General features: G+C 38.0%; 1 protein-coding gene across 2 annotated transcripts in view; it reads left to right on the forward strand.

Moving 5' to 3' along the window:
- VPS41 (VPS41 subunit of HOPS complex) overlaps positions 1-12,609 on the forward strand; it is a 181,563-nt gene that overhangs the window by 23,946 nt on the left and 145,008 nt on the right. The gene's annotated exons all lie outside the window — the stretch shown is intronic.

The raw sequence follows: 12,609 nt of genomic DNA on the forward strand, positions 1-12,609 counted from the left end.
TAGGTAACTAGTAGGGACCCTCTGGTGCACGGGTGGCGCCACTCTAGATAACTAGTAGGGACCCTCTGGTGCACGGGTGGCGCCACTCTAGAAAACTAGTGGGGACCCTCTGGTGCACAGGTGATGTCACTTTAGGTAACTACCCTGTGATCTCACCACCGTGCCCCTCACTCTATGAAAACTGTGGGTTGAGGTCCAGGCTTGGTGGAGAGTATGTGGTGGAGAATAGGGGCAGAGAATAGCAGTATAGTGCCCTGGATCGTTTTTCTGCCCGCCCCCCTGCTCCTATCAGTACGTTACCCTGTGTAAATGGGAGGGAGTGGCTTGCTTCATTTTTTTGGTATTAAAGTGCCTTCTGAGTCTGGAGATCCTTTATTGACCCTCCTCCAGCTTCTAGGGTTAGCTACTTTAGGTGTTTGCTGGCTTCCATTCCCCCTTTGTTTCCTAATAACAGTATTCACACTTGGATGTGTTTGAAAACATTTTCTTAACGATGTGGCAAAATCAAAAGTAATGTATCTTAAGTTTTTGAAGTACTATAAAACAAAGAGGTAATTAGATTTGGATGATTTTCTTTTTTTTTTAAATGACAGTGAAGTTTACCAAGATTGTTCTCATTTCTCATTATTTCCTATTTTTCATATCTCTTACAGCCTCCTCTAGATTTTTTTCTCTGTGAATGCTTCCGAAAAATATGTTTCAATGTGGGAATTTGTGCTGTGAGTGTTCTGAGTCCTTGTAAAGTGTTCTTGAGGCAGATCGGCTGGAGGGAGCAGCGCTGGGAGGAGTTAATCTCCACTTGGTAGGGGGAGGATAGAAGACGAAGAGTGAGTATAGCTGGTCATACTCACCCGGGCAGGGGCGGAGGTGTTGCTGCCCATTTCTCTAGTGAATGGGGGTAGCAAAACCTCAGAGGCAACTTTGGGGAGAGGTGAGTGCTATGTGTAAACAGCTCCCCCTTCCGGATGATTCTAGTTGCCTCCAGAGTCTCTCACTTGGGGCTGTTAAGTTCTGGAATTGCTCTTTTATACTATCTTCAGGGCTGATTTGGGGGAAGAGGCCAGCAGCCCACACAAGCTCTCTGTCTTGGCAGGAGCTGTGTTGCGTATCAGTCAGCGTTCTGTAGAGAAACAGAACCAGCAGGCTCTGAGAGAGAGAAAATCCAAGAGGTCAGTGGGATCTGAGAGAGAGAAAGAGCTTTATTATAAGGAATTGGCTCATGTGATTATGGAGCTGGCAAGTCCCCAAATCTGCAGGGTGAGTCAGCAAGCTGGAGACCCAGGAGAGCCAGTGGTTTCACAGGCTCGACACCAAGAAAGAGCCTGTGTTTCAGTTCAGATTTGAATACTGGAAAAAAAGCTGCCCAGGGTCAGTTCTATTCAGGCCTTCAACTGATTGGATGAGGCCCACCCATATTGGGAGGGACAATCTGCTTTAATCAGTCTACCAATTTAAATGTTAATCTCTTCCAAAAACACTCTCATAGAAACACCTAGAGTAATGACTGACAAATATCTGGGCATTCTATGGCCCAGTCAGGTTGACACAAAATTATTAATCATCACAAGCCTTAAGAGTTTTGTTCTTTTCCTATAGTCATATCATCTTTAATTAAGACCATCAACAATGGGTACATTGTTTTCCATTGTCTTGTCTTTTACCTTGACTAAAACTTATAAATCAGTTGTGAAAAATAAAGTGATAATAGACACCTGTGAGTTTCCTCTTGCTTCTCTTCATTGTTAAGTGTCATGTTGGCTTTTGATTCAAATATTCATTCTCAGCTTTTCAAGAAAGAAACCTTTTTATTTACTGAAAGTTTTTTTTCTTTTAAAGATTCGGAAATGAGGGTTGAACTTTATAAATGCTATTTCAGTATCTGTCATTGTGGTTCTATTTTTCTTCTTTGGCCTATTAAATGATAAAATCAGATTTCTTAATATCCATTTTTTGCATTTTTATAATATTTGATCTTAAAAGTTTTCTATTAATACATGCTGGGGTTTAATTTATTATATTCTATTTAGAATTTTTACATTTAAGTACTGACATGAGATGACTCAACTTTTTTTTTTCCCCCTATGATGTTTGGGAGTTTTGGTGTCAGGGTTATGCTACCTGTTTTTTTTTTTGTTTTTTTTGTTTTTTTTTTGAAGATTTTATTTATTTGAGGCATGTGTATGCAAGCGGGAGGAGGGGCAGAGACAGAGAGAGAGGGAGACTCCTCAAGCAGACTCTCCACTGAGCACAGAGCCCAGTGTGGGGCTCAATCTCATGACTTGAGGGGAAGTGAAGAGTCAGCCTCTTAACCGGCAGAGCCACCCAGGTGCCCCTACCATGAATTGGGTAATTTTTATTATTTCCCTATTATAGGGCAGTTTAAATAGCTTAGGGACTTTCTGTTTGAGGGTTTTTAATAGAACATGCGAAAACAGTCTAGGCCAGATGCCCTTCTGCAGGAGATTGGTAGTACTGGGATGACTTTTATTTTCTCAGTGTATTCTGTGGTTATCTCATTCTATTGTCTTTAGATTTATTTATTTATTTATTTGCGCGCGTGCGCGCGCGCGCGCGAGAGAGAGAGAGAGAGAGAGAAAGAACATGAGGAGGGGAGGGTCAGAGGGAGAAGCAGACTCCCCGCTGAGCAGAGAGCCTGATGCGGGACTCAATCCTGGACTCCAAGATCATGACCTGAGACGAAGGCAGTCGCTTAACCAACTGAGACACCCAGGCGCTCTTATTCTATTGTCTTTAAAAAGTGCTAGCCCTTGGACTTATTAATGATTCCGTTTTCTGGTTTACTGTTGCAGTCTTACTTTTCACCTTTCTGAATGTTCTCTGGTTCCCTGCAGTGCCCCCCTTCCTGCTACCAGCATTCTCTTGGTCCTGCAGTACTTTCGGCTGGGACTCTCGGACCATCAATAATGCCCTGCCACACATTAGCAGCTTTTGGTCTCTGCCAGTAGGAGAAAGATGTGGACAGATGGTGGCCAGGGCTGAAAGTGCAGGTGTGGAGAGATAGTGGGCAGAGGTTGCAGTCACCTCCTGGAGAAGACAGTCCCTAAAGGGTGGGTTTGGCATCTGGTTGAATGGGACAGGTTCTGGGTCACGGGCGTGGAGGGTTGGTGGGTGAGCTAAAGCATCTTTTTACTTTTGTTCAGATTATATTTCCGTGAAGCAAATCAAGGCGTGTCATGAACTCACATTCATATTCAGCATATGTATCAGTTTGTCCTTGATTCTGGTTAATACTTTGTCTTAATTGTTATTACTGTTGTAGGTTTTTAATCTTTATCTGTTTCTTCATGGAAATTTTTTTTTTTTTTTTTTTTTTACACAAACTGTTTATTTTCCGTCAACCTCTTCATGGAAATTTTTGAGAAGCTGTCTGAGACTTTGGTTGGGGGTGACCAGCAGGGTGCTTCTTTGCATCTGGAATATGGAGTGTACAATTGAAAGATGTTTGAGAAGTATTTAATGTCCTCTAAAGCATAAAATAATCTCAGGGACTGGGGCATTTTCCTTGTCCGTATAACAATAAGTATATAAATTATAAATGTAAGTTTTTCATGAAAATTGAGTTTGTAAGGTCTCTATCTGCTATTGTAATTAGATGGTAGAGCTTCATTTCTGTACGATTATAATTCTAATTTCTGCTGTTTCAGAATAGCTATTCCCTTCCCTCAGTTTAGTGCCTCTACCTCCCAGGCTCCTTCCACCCCCTCCCACCCCCCTTCCCGTCTATAAAATAACACATAGTTTAGATGATCTCTGCAGTTCCTTTTGCTGATAGCTTATGATTTGGATTTTCCTGAGTGGAAATCTAAATGAGAACGTCTTAGAAAAGCTTCTTACTAAACTCGGTCTGCTGGTATCTCACGTACTTTTGTTTTCACTGGTCTTTATTAGGTACCCACAGTTTTGTTAGGTGAAGTTCAGAACAATGAAAAGGCATAAACCCTGCTTCTCAGGATCTTGTGATCACCAAGGGATATTGGGAAGAAAGGAAAAGAGGGTTATGTTGGCTTTAGTGGCGGAAATTGTCCACCTGAATGGCATACCTTGAAGATTGGTGAGGTTATTCCATATGGCTGGAAGGAAATGAAAAGCTTATTTGCTTTTTTCATTCCCCCCCTGCCATATAGTCTTATCGCTTTCCCAATGTAAAATAAATGATGGGAGTTGATCCTGTTTATGGTATGTGGCTCAGGGCATGGGAACCTTCACCTTATTTTTTTCTTTCCTGAATTGAACATGAAATTCTGTTGCTACAGGGCAGAGGAGAGACCAGGGTTTATGAAGATTGCATAGCTTGTGAATCTTAAGTAGAGCTCTTCAATTATTAGAGGCTCAACTTTTTCTCTTTTCCACTCGGAGTGTTACGGTAAGGAAAGCAGCTTTAAGAGATAAGAATCTTAGTTCAGTAGATAGAGTTTTGAAGAGGATGTTGAACAATGGCTTCAAAAACAGCATTTATTTCTATAATAAATGTAATACATGTTTATCTTAGAAAGATAGAAAATATTGGCAATAGCTCACAGTAGTGATTATTTGTTATTTTCTGTAATGGTTGTGGCAACCCTGTGATGTAGGTCATGCTGTCATTCCCCCAGTCTACAGATGAGAAACTGAAGCTTAGGAAGGTCACTCTTTTGCTGCTTATTCTTCTGATTTTTTTCCCCCCGCATAAACTTGTTCGATAAAATTTGGATCATGCAAAACAGGTTTTATGACCTACTTTTTCAACTAATAAGACATTTTAAGAATACTTCCCTTTGTTATTAAAAGTCTTTGAAAATAGATTTTAATGTCTGTATAACATTTAATCTTATGAAATTTATTTAACCCAGGATTTCTTAACCTTGGGACTGTTGGCATTTTTGGCAGGATAATTTTTGTTCTGGGAGATTGTCCTGTACATTGTAGGATGTTTAGCATCATCTCTGGCCTCTACCTACTAGATGCCAGCAGCACTTTCTCCTCCCACTCAGGTGTGATAACAAAAATGGCTCCAGACATTGCCAAATAAATGTCTTGGGGGGATAAAATTACCCTTGGTTTGAGAACCCCTTATGTAACCATATATATTTTATGCTTTTAGAAATATATGGATATGGTGGTGCCTGGGTGGCTCAGTCATTTAAGTGTCCGACTCTTGGTTTTGGCTCAGGTCATGATCTCAGGGTTGTGAGATCGAGTCCTGTGTCAGGCTCCACTCTGGGTGTGGGAGCCTGCTTAACGATTCTCCTTCTCCTTCTCCCCACCTCTCTCTCTTCCTCTCTCCCTCTCCGAAAAAGTAAATAAATAAAATAAATATATATGGATATGAATAGACTCATTGTGAATTATCTAGATGAAAAAGTAGACCCATGTCATCTAGGTTATATTTATCAGCTCTAATTTCAGGTACTTTTCTTTGGTTAATATGTTTTCCGTAATAGCAGTATTACTTGAAAGTCAAAATTTAACAACATAATTTGCATTCATGTAGGAATGTAATTGCTTCTCTGTCACCAGTCTGATGGAAAGGCATCCTGGGAGCTTTGACCACAGTTGTTTTATTGTGGATGAATTCCATTATCTCCATGTCACTTTCTTAAAAAGTTTGGTCATTGAGGCAGCTATAATACCTTGTGTTATTAATGGAAACCAGAAGTTACTCTTTCAGCTTGTTTATGTAGTTTTCTTGATATGTTTTGACATTTTGGAAGGATATATAAAGCCATCTTTCCTACCCAGCCATCTTTTTGTGTAAAGAAAATTATTTTCTGTAATAGAACTCTAGCCTACAATAATTAATGGTTGCACTTGCCCTTTTAAGGAGGTAGCATTCATTTGTGGGGAGGGGGTGGTAGGCAAAACAGGGCTCATTGGAATCATTAGTCCTTGATTAATTATGAATCTTATGTTCAGGGTCTTTATGCAGTTTTTTCTCATCATAGATCTCTTTTATTCTTTCATGTGAAGTTCAAGATTGACATGATGTATTTGGGGATGTCCTGTAATGTGCATGTATATGTATGTATGTTTACTGATAACATTATAGTTTCAAATAGGCGTATTTACACAATAAAATATATAGTTCTTGACTTTGTTGATAATACCCTGTTGTAGTGAATAGAATAAGTCTGTTTCTTAAAAATTTGTTAGTTATGTTTTTGAGACTCAAATTATGTGTTTTGAATGACTTACAGTATAGTTTGAATTACACTTTTTTAAAAAAAAATTATTTGTATTTGACTCAACTGTTTTATTTTTCTGTTCTCCCTCTGTCTTCTCTATTAAATAGTGATCATAAAGATTTCAGTATGTCATGGGGCTTCTTTCAAAGTGAATTATTTGGGGCGCCTGGTGGCTCAGTTGGTCGAGTGTTCAATTCTTGATTCTGGCTCAGGTCATGATCTCAGGGTAGTGAGATCAAGTTCCATGTCAGGTTCTGTGCTGGGTCTACGGAGTCTGCTTGGGATTTTCTCTCTCCTCCTTTCTCCCTCTCTCCCCCACCCCCACCAAACAACAAATAATAACAAAAAAACACAAATAATTCACTTTGTAAAGAAAAAATTTTTTTAAATACAGATTTTCTATAATTCAAATGTTCCGATACTAGATTTCAGTAGCTTTTTAAGTATCAAACTTACAAAGGTGCCTACCAGTTTTGAATATTTCAGTTCCCCTTAAGCTAATTAGAATTCTATAGAGAATGTTCTGGCTTTTCTTTTATACCTTCATACCCATGGTTGATGATTCTTTTGCTTTTTATTAACACTTGGTTTTTTACCCTGGAAGTTCAGACTGCATTTTTTTTTTAAACGACTTTTTTTTTTTGATGTTCGTAGTGTTCCTATTGTGTCTGGCTTTAAAGAATTGGATATTAAAAAGATTTGCCCCTCGTCAGATGCAGTGGTGACATGAGGCCAAGTAAACCATTCATCTTATCACAATTCCTGAATGTTCAGCTGAGGTCTTTCTCATAGGTGAACCTGGATGGGATAAAGGCCATCTCTGGTAGAGTGAGGTTGTGATTCGTTAGGGAGTGCTCACCTGCTGGTATTTTCCACTAGCTTAACTCATGTCTTATAAGATAGCTCACCTCTCCCTTTCAGTATTTCTCGTATTTTATTTTGGGGGAAAAAAAGAAACAACATAAAAAAACAGTGCATTTAATAAAGAAATAGTATCCAGAAATTTTAAGTTCTGTATTAAGAGTAACAATAAAAAATGTAACGATCTCTCGTTAACTCCCTGAATTCATGTGACACACATTTTTTAAAAGTAAAATTCAAGTCTTCCTTTGGACTGTAACAGTGGTATATAAAATGTACTGATGTGTGAAAGATATGGAGAAAGTTAAAAGAGGATGAAGAATTGGTTATAAACACCAAAAAAGTTTTTTCTTGTACATGAATTTTAAATTATCAGGTGAAAAGTGCAATATTCTTGTGGGTGTACACATCTAAGTTAGGTGATAGGACTTATGCCATGAAAATTTACCCTACAGTGTTAGTGACAAATTACTAAATAGTTTTTCAGGCAGAAATTAATTGCCTTAATCTGTTATCCACAAAAGTAATTTTTTTGCTTTTAAGTTCAAAACTCTATAGGAATGACTGTGATATGAATTTATTTTTAGATAGTGTTTTAGAATCCTACATAGGATGGTTTAAAGGACTTTAATTAAAAGTGCTCTACACTTAGTGAAAATCCATGTTAGTTGAAGAATTGATTCTTTTTAAAGGAAAACTGCAAATTTTTCTTGTATGGGTAAATGTCACTCTGTTCATATCTTCGCTTAGCTGCAAGTCAAGACTTGTACTATTTCACTAGGTTGTCATAGAAACGCAGTTAACTGTCATGTCAACTCAGACTGTTGATGGTTTTATTTGTAGGTTTGCAAGATTATTAAAATTTAACAAAAATTATTGATTTGCCTTTTATTAACACTAGGTTGTTTTCCATGGAAATTAAAACTGCACAAAACCTTTCTGCTTAAATTTTTTTAAAGGTGAAACTATATTAAATCTGCTTGATTTTTTTTCTTAAATTGTATTTAAAATGTGATATATAGTCTGCAGCAGTAGAATAACCTCCATGAATTGTATTTTTGAATCATTTTCCATTTTCTTTGTTTACAGCAAGCAGAAAAAAAAGCCTTAAAAATTCACCTTTAGCCTGCTTTTTAACTTAACATAAAAGATACCTGTCAGAAAAGCATGAAATGCTACATCAAGTGCCTAATATCGGAGTTTTCATTTTATTTATGGTTTGAAGCCTAGCACGAATGCTTCAGTGAGCTGTGTTGTGAAAGTATTTATTTTTGTATATTTATGTGAGAGAAATTATTTAGTTTTCACTTATAAGTAAGACAGGCAAGCCTTATTTACAGTAACTTTATCTAATGGTCCGTGGATGAGTGCTTTTATGCAAAACAGTCAAGAGGCTAGAATTAACTTTTCACATTGGATGCACATTTGATATCCAGACTTGAGCAACATATGGTATCTTATTATAAAGACTAGCATTCAGGATTCAATTTGTGTTTAATACATTTACTTCAGAAGGCACATGTCATCTTTGCCACATTTAATGTTAACTTTGTAAGGATTTCCGTTTCTTGCTTGTAGGTCCATAAGTAGAAGTGTTTATTTGTTGCTTTTTGTAATTTTCTTTTTTGTAGGTTTTTTTAGACGTGGTTAATTCACTATTTTTAACAACAGGTCACTTTTGACATATGATGGCTCCTTGGGTTGATTATCATCAATTATCTTTTTAAAGAAGTATAGGTATTTTGTTTTGTTTTATTTTATTTTATTTTATTTTATTTTTTATGTGGAGTCCAATGTGGGGCTCGAACTCACGACCCTGAGATCAAGACCTGGGCTGAGATCAAGAGTCAGATGCTTAACCACCTGAGCCATCCAGGTGCCCCAAAAAGTATAGGTCTTTTAGATAACCATGCTTGTTAAACTTCCTTTTGTCGCTATTTGTTCTTAAAGTTATTCTTAGAAGGTTAGCAGTGAATACAACATTTTTGATTTTTGACAGAGACAGAGATAGCGAGAGCAGGAACACAAGCAGCAGGAGTGGGAGAGGGAGAAGCAGGCTTCCCCTCAAGGAGGGAGCCCGATGTGGGACTCAATCCCAGGACCCTGGGATCATGACCTGAGCTGAAGGCAGACGCTTAACGACTGAACCACCCAGGCGCCCCCATCATTTTTGATTTTTAATGCTCTTGCTAAATAAACAACTAATAGCTTTATATACTGGGGTAAGAAAATTTGGTAGCTCATCAGAGACATGGAATATTGATTTTTTTTTTTAAAGATTTTATTTATGAGAGAGAGTGAGGAAGTGAGAAAGCACGAGCAGGGGGTGGGGTAGAGAGGGAGAAGCAGACTTTTGTAGCTAGCCTGCACAGTGGCCCCCAATGATCCTCACATATTATTCCTGCTGTTGTGACCTCCCCTCCCACACTGAATTGTGGCTGACCTGTATGATCAATAGAATACTGCAGAAGTGTGTAGGCTAGGTCATATTCAACTTTGCTTTTTCTTGGATCACTCACTGTGGGGGAAGTCCCTTTCTATGTTCTGAGGACACTCTGGCAACCCACACGGAGGTCCATGAAGTGAGGAACTGAAGCCTCCTATCCACATCCAACACCAACTTACCTACCATTTGAGTGAGCCATTGTGGAAGCAGATACCCTAACCCCAGTCAAGCGTTCAGATGGTTGCGGCCTCAGTAGACATCTTGCCTGAATCCCTGTGAGAGACCTTAAGTCTGAACCACCCAGCTAAGCCTCCTATATTGCTTACCCATAGAACTGTTAAATTCATATTTTAATAGTTAAAATTAAAATAATACATATTTATTGTTTTAAATCAGTAAACTTCGGCATAATATGTATGCAGCAGTAGATAACTAATGCACCTGCTAAATACATTTTTAAACATTTCCTATTGATCACACAGTTCATAGTTATTTGTAGGCATAGAAATTGTGGAGGCTTCGTAGCTTTATTTTCTGTTGTGATTTGTAGCATCATTTTCATAGGCAATAGGGTAGTGTGTTATACAATCATTAACTTTAGGGCATTCATAACAACTTGAATTTTGGCTTCGTATATGTGTCTTGATGAAATTAAAATTTCTGATCATCATTTTGTACTAAAAATCTATAAAATGGAATAATTATATTTAACTCTCCAGCGTTTGTTTTTTTTAAAGTCAAGAGAATGGAGGGATCTGATGTTAAGTCTGCTTCATGGTGTTTGATGAGTATCATCCTTTACATGCGATGATGCAGTTCTGTGCCCCAGAGGTAAAGACTTCTCTTGGCATTTGAGTTTGCATCTCTGCCTGGTGTGTCCTGTCAGTCAGAATCTTCACCAGGCCCAGCACTTAATATCTACGAGTAATTTTTCTTTGACGATGATGTACCCAGGTGTGATTTTCTTCATATTTATCTTGCTTGGGATTACAAAGCTTCTTGAATTCCTGGGATGATGTCTGTCAGTTATAGGAAATTCTCCGTTGTTAACCTCTTTAAATATTGTTCCTGCCCCCCCATTTTTATTTTTCTAGGACTGTAATTAAAAGCATTAGCCCTTTTCCCTGTGTTCCACATATCTCCTATTCTGTATTTTTCATCCGTTTTTCTACTCTGCCTTCCCTTTGGATATTTTTTGACCTGTTTTACACTTCACTAATCCTGTCTTCTGCTAAGCCATCTGTTGCGTTCTTGGTTTCAGTGACATTTCTCACTTTTAAAATTTCCACTTCTTTTTTATGGATTACAATTCCCTGTTGAAAATTTCTGTCTTTTCATCTGTCTTCTCTCTTATTGAACATATGAATCATAGTCTTATTAAAGCCCTTTTTGCTAACTCCAGGTCACCCATGGGTCTGTTTTTATGGTCTTTTTTTCCCCTTGACTTTTAGTTACTTGGTCCTGTCCTGTGGTATACCTGGTGATTTTTTTAACTGATTTTATTATTTTTTATTCTTAGTATTGTAAGTGAAAATGGTAGAGGCCCAAGTAGTTTTTGTACTCTAAAAAGTTTTCTTTCTCTCAGGAGTCACCCTGTCCTTTACTGGACAGGTAGGTTGGGGGTTACATACGTACCTTAATCCAGTCAGGCGTTGAACTGAGTCTGAGACAGATTGAAGTCTTGGTAAGCACTTTTTTTGTGTGTCCCCTGGGGACCAGGAGTTCCAGTTAGCCTGTGGTATTCATCAGGATTTCATTTGTTGGTAATTCCTGAACTCTATTTCTTATCTTCTCAGCACACCGAGGCAACTGGTTTGCATTTTTGAGGCTTTCTATTTAGCTTTTTAGCCTCTTGCCCCATATTACTTTGGAAATTAGCAGTTGTCTTATGGGGAAAAGTGGCTGTGTAACAAGCCCACTTGTCCGCCTCTCTCCTCCACTGGGATCTTAGCCCTTCAAGCTGCCGGTTTTGTTACTCGAGCCCTACGAGTACGAGAAGGTTTGCTGCTTTTCCTACCCTCAGCAGTGGCCATCTTCCAAGGCAGAGCTTGGGTTTTCAGCCTCTTGTCCTACACCCTGAATTGGTAAATACCTCCAGGAAGAGTGGCTGGTGCATGGGCAGCTCACCTCCCCACGCTTTCTCTGGTTTCTCCACCACCTTGGAACCTTGGTCCTTCTAACTCAGGTGGTGGCTTCAGCAGCCCTTTCACTGACGCCTTTGACTGTTACTGTGTATTTCATTAAGGCTTTCTAGTTTTTCTGGGTGGGTGCATTGGCGTGCCTCACGCTACTCGAATGTTAGCTGGGAAGTGAAGACTCTACAGTTATTTTTGAAGGGAATGTCACTGGGTAGATTATGTTTATGAACTTCTATTTTGGCCAGCTTTATCCTGCCACAGTTGTTGGTACATGCACATTTTATCGTTTCTCATCACATTTTGATACAGTAAAATAACATCTGTATCTGAATCATTGTAATAATCTTTATAATTATCCTTGATTTAATTCAGAGCCTTCACAGTCAATATAGGTTCCTAACTTAACTCCATAACTGTGAGGATTAAGGATAGGATAAGGTATGCTGTATCAACAGTGAGGTTGAACATACAGAGTTAGTAATAATGCATACAAAATGATTAAGAAATTTTAATACATTTAAGAAAAAGAAATTTTTAACACATAGGTTTATTCAGATGAAAGTAAACAATACATTTTCTAACAAATGATCATGGATTATAAGTTTTGAAAAATAAATATTATATTTTATCTGAAGGTATAAATACATTTTGTTGTATATAAAATTTACAATTTTCTTTCTTTGATTTTTTGTAATTATATTTTTCTAACTAAAATGAGATATTCTCAAATCTGACAAAAATATTTATAGTCTTGAGATACAAAATCCATGTCTTTGGAGGTTTATTGTATTCCTATCTCCCTGCTGTGAGTGTTTTATGTCCGTGAGGTCAAACTGACAAGTATTTTGCCCACACATCTTTTATTGGCATATGTGGCCAGATAGTTTTGTATTTAATATGCCAAAGTTGAATACTATTGGCAGTAAGAACGTATACTCCTGTTTTCAACCTTTGAATGTATTCTACTGGTGAAGTTGTAGCA

The sequence above is a fragment of the Neomonachus schauinslandi genome, chromosome 12 (genome assembly GCF_002201575.2).
Source record: "Neomonachus schauinslandi chromosome 12, ASM220157v2, whole genome shotgun sequence".
NCBI classification, from domain to species: Eukaryota; Metazoa; Chordata; class Mammalia; order Carnivora; family Phocidae; genus Neomonachus; species Neomonachus schauinslandi.